At 43.5% G+C, this 5,000-nt stretch overlaps 1 long non-coding RNA gene across 1 annotated transcript in view; it reads left to right on the top strand.

Annotated features, from left to right (window-relative positions):
• The window catches only part of LOC143294044 (uncharacterized), a 54,222-nt gene that overhangs the window by 2,791 nt on the left and 46,431 nt on the right, over nt 1–5,000 (top strand). The window contains exon 2 of the long non-coding RNA XR_013056867.1: nt 1–2,061. This exon is cut by the window's left edge and continues 63 nt beyond it. This is a non-coding gene — a long non-coding RNA (uncharacterized LOC143294044). The remainder of the gene's footprint in view (nt 2,062–5,000) is intronic.

Here is a 5,000-nt window from a genome sequence, read left to right as displayed (position 1 = left end):
CAATCTCATTGGCTGTTGCAGTGAGGGACTCTCAGGACGTTCCAATCTCATTGGCTGTTGCAGTGAGGGACTCTCAGGACGTCCCATTCTCATTGGCTGTTGCAGTGAGGGACCAGAGGTAAGGGTCTGTCCACACACAGACACGTGGACGACAACTGTCAACTGTGGACGACGTCCGGCGAGACTCAGGCAGTAAACGTCAGCCGGGATTCAGTGGCTCTGATACGAGCTTTTAGGACGAGACTGAGAATTTGGTTCATTCGACATCGAGCTCGACAGCTGACTCCTGTACACGGATCAGGCGTGATGTTCATGCACTCAATTCTTGCAGTGTGATATGATGTAATGATGTGATTCTAATCGCCCACTGTCAGTTGTTGTACCTAGTTGTTGTTGTTTTTTTAATTTTTTTTATTTAATTTTATTTTTTTAGGTGCTTTTCTTTATTCATTCGACAAGGTTTTAGCTGACTGATACATGCTGTGGATTGACAAATACTGTGTCAGTTAAACAGCCCTTGTTTTCTTCTATCTTTTGTTCCATGGACTCGACTGCGCGTGTGTTATTTAATGCAGAGTGTTTTCCTGCAGGAGTGATGTTACCCACCGTTCGTCCCGTTGGCAGTTTCGGGACATGTCGTGTTAGTGTGTGTGTGTGTGTGTGCGAATTTCATTGAGAACTGGTGTAAAAATAGAAGAAGAGTGTTAGGATGGTGTGCTTCAACATCTATACTGCTTCCTTCGTGAACCGTGTGTTTTGGAACTCTTTTGACTCAACTCAGTGTGACGTAACTCCGAAGTGCCATTGTCAACAGAGAGAGGACGGAGTCGAGAGAGACACGTAGAAAGTTTGAACAGACTTCCGGTTTTGTGTGTGTGTGTGTGTGTGTGTGTGTGTGTGATGTTATCTGTGTCCGTTTTCACTGTTTCGCCATCATCTCAGTTTAATACGAGCCAGCTTCACAGCCGTTGGTTTCTGTTGTTGCTTTTTGTTTTGATTGGATGTTTTTCTTTTCTTTTCTTTTCTTTTTAAGACTGAACTGCGCGTCAGTTTGAACTGAATGCTACGATCTGGGGACACAGTCTGTGTGTGGTATGACCGATATCTTTTTATTTGTTTTTGATTTTTTTTAACCGCTAACGTTATTATTATTTTTTTTTTTTCCATAGGGAGAGTATGACTCAAAGAAGAAATATTCTCAAGCGTGATATAGAGAACTAGTTTTCTTTTTGTCGCTGAAAGAAAAAGGTGTGGGCGGAGAGAGAATTCGGGCGCAGTAACATCCGTTTTTGATTCAAGTTCTTTTTGTTCTGTGTATATGGTCGCGTGTGTGTGTGTGTGCGCGCATAACCCAACTAGGCACCCACAACGGAAGATAAATACCACTGACACGGCGCGAGATAATACACAGGTTCCTTTTGAGCGATACAAATCGTTGTTGTTGAGAAACTTTAGGTAGTGTGCGTCACTCATTGAACATCCGTTTTGAGATTTTAAAAAAAGACTAAAAAGTTATATTTTTTTCCCTCCCTTTCCTTGTCCAACCCACAACAATATCTTCAAAGTGTCTCTGAAACTTCACTGTTGCCAAAGAGAGAGAGGGGATTTTACTGTTCGCGTCGACTAGGAAAGATTGGATGGTTGCGAGTGTCGATGAGACTACAGTCAGTCAAGCTTCCGGTGATTTCATCGATTGGAACATTGCGCTGATAGCACTGTGGTGTGGTTTAGCGTATATGGATCCGTCCGCATGCTTTTGACACCAGTCAGCAAAGCTTCCGGTTGATTCTTCGACAGAAATGCCGTGATGGCATGTGTGGTTTAGCGTATATGGGCCACTCCGCAGGCTTTTGACACTTCCTTTTGACTGATGCTGAAACTGAAGTGTGGGTTGGTTAGTCACAGAACCCTTTGACAAGTTCACTTTGCTGACTGTGTGTGGCTGTGACGTCTGAAGTGGTCGCAGGGAACTTAACAAGTACTTTTTGGAAAGAGTTGTTCCTCCTTGTCTCAGCTAAACTGTCGGCTGTGCCAGCTGATGCTGCTACGAATAATGAGAAGGTAAGTGTCTCCCGCTTCTTCTTCTTCTTCTTCTTCTTCTTCTTCAGCTGTGTGTGCATGTGTGTGTGTGTGTGTGTGTGTGTGTGTGTGTGTTCGAGTTTCTCATCTCTCCGCTTAAATGCATACTATTTAAAATATAAATACAATAAAAACACAGTACATATATACACACACACACACACACACACACACACACACACACACAGAAAGAGACAGACAGACAGACAGAGAAGGAGACAGAGATAGAGGCAGAAAGAGCCAGAGCCAGAGACACTCGGACAGACAGACAGACAGACAGAGAGGTAGACAGACATAGAGAGACACGGATACTATGTTTCGCATCCTGTTTGTCGTTTTTCTGCTTAAGACCAAGCATTGTGTCTCCATCATTCTGTCTGTCTCTTTCTCGACGGGGAGTGGGGGGTGGGGGCGGGGGGGACGGGGGGGGGGGGGGATTCTGTCTGTCTATCTGTCTGTCACCTCGTTTCTTTCCGTATATATATCTCTCTCCCTTCATCTTTCTCTCCTGCTTTCTCTTTACATTTGATAATAATAATAATAAATATTAATAATAATAACAATACTAATAGTAGTAGCAGTTAATAATAACAATGATGATGATAATGATAATGATAATAATAATAATGATAATAACAGTGGCGAATATATTCATAGGCTCCTTTCGCTTAACTTTCTTTTCACTAATTTCGTTCAGTTTTCTTCTCTTTTTTTCTCTTTTTTTCTATCCTATTTATTTCATTTTACTTTGAGATGAAAAGGACATATGCATTTATGCAAAGTATGTATCTCCAGTCTCATTCTCTGTCTCTGTCTGTCTGTCTCTGTCTCTCTGTTCTTTCTTTACGTTCCTTCTTTCTTTCGTTTGTTTTGGTCTGTCCTTCCTTCCTTCTTTCTTTCTTTCTTTCTTTCTTTCTTATTTCTCAGACAATGAAGTAGTCTTTCTTGCACCCACCATCCGCCAACCTACATAGTTATCTTTCTCTTTCTCTCTCTTGAAGTCTTTCTTTTTCTCTCCCTCTACTATAACTCACTCAGTACGGCCAGTCCTCTCTTCTTCTCTACACAGACCCCTCGGATGTCCAGTGGGTGTCTGAATGACCCAACCTTTAGCTTCCGTCGTCAGAACTGTGGTATTCTTTGTCAACATTCACGTCTTCAGTATAAGAGCGTTCCGCTTGCAATATTTTGATGATGGTAATTGGGATGAAACGCTGTTAACGACGTCTCTTTCGCCGTTCGTATGGAGAGAGTTAAATGGACGATTAAATAAACGAGTGTAGAAATGAATTAATGAAAGAATGAAACAATGAATGAATGAATGAATCGTCGTGGTGGAAGTTTCCATCGCGAACAGCTTGAGTGACTCTGGAGATGAGAACGCAGCGCAAATCACTCACTCACTCATTCCCTGACCGCTGGGGTCGTTGGGGGGACATGAGGAAGATGTCATAGCTCGCCACGCCGTTCTGTTGGCAGCTGTCGTGAGGAGATCTGGCATCGTCATTTTGGTCCATTCCTTGACGTTGTCGGACCAGCTCTTTCTCTGCCGCCCCCGTCCGCTCGGACCAGCTCTTTCTCTGCCGCCCCCGTCCGCGCCCTCCCTCTACAGTCCCTTGCAGGATGGTTTTGGAGAGGGTGTTATGTCGTATGACATGACCAAACCATGCCATCTTCCGTCGTTTGACAGTCGCCAGCAGTGGTTGTTGGGGCCCAACAAGGTTGCTGACCAGGTTCCGCACATAGTCATTGGTCTTGTGCTCCTTGTAGGAGATGTGTAGTAGTCTCCTCAGCGCAAATGCAGAAACACAAATGCAGCCGCTGCGTATTGTGGACCGGCAATAGCAGATGTTAGTAAGAAAAAAAACAACAGTTTACATTGCGGGTTTTGGGGACAAGCTACAAGCTACGTAATCTCTTGAAAAATAGGTAAATAAACGTGTTGGGGATTTTTTTCCTCATTGTGGTTTGTCATCTTAAAATTACCCATGGCATCATTCTGCTGTCAGTTCGTGGAAACATTCAAGAACGCGAAGGGCCTGTCATCTTTAACTAGTGCTGTTTTGTTGTTGTTGTTGTTGTTGTGATGATTCCCCAGAGGAAAGGGGAATGACGTGTATTCCCCGTCAGATCTGACGTTTCGTGATGGCTGTGGTGAACAGCACAGCTTAACGGCTGCTGAAGAAGAGAGAGGGGATAACAATGCCCTTGGAAACCATCACACACACACACACACACACACACACACACACTGTAACACACACACACACACACACACACACGCACGCACATACACACACACACACACACACACACACACACACACACACGCACACACACACACACACACACTGTAACACACACACACTGTACACACACACACACACACACACACACACACACGCACGCACACACATACACACACACACACACACACACACACACACACTGTAACACACACACACACAGAGTGATTACAGAAATCCCACAGAGGTATGTTGGAATGGCGTCAAAACATATATCTACAGAGGTCCTCTCCCAAATGCATTGACATTGCTATTGTCTTTATAATAAGCTCCTTATTTCAGGACGATAATGTATGTGCTGCTTTGTACTTTTTTATAATTTTTTTTTCGACAAAGATTTCTGCAGGGCAGGTTGACCCATAAGCAGCGGCGAGCAGGCCTTAGATCCCAGTCTTGAAATTTATCGCTTGATCAAAACATTCCTGCTGTTAGTTGCTGAACGAAATGAAAAAAGGCTAGACATGTATACAATACTCCTGTTCACAAGCACGGAAAAGTGGGTGTGTGAATAAACGGAGAAATGGGTTGGAGTGATTTAAAAGGAGGTATGTTTTATCAACAAGTTCAACATAGACCGACTGATAAGATAAAAATGTTGTTTGACCACATAGAGAT

Source organism: Babylonia areolata, chromosome 19 (genome assembly GCF_041734735.1).
Source record: "Babylonia areolata isolate BAREFJ2019XMU chromosome 19, ASM4173473v1, whole genome shotgun sequence".
NCBI classification, from domain to species: Eukaryota; Metazoa; Mollusca; class Gastropoda; order Neogastropoda; family Buccinidae; genus Babylonia; species Babylonia areolata.
This window is presented reverse-complemented; position numbering and strand designations above follow the sequence as displayed.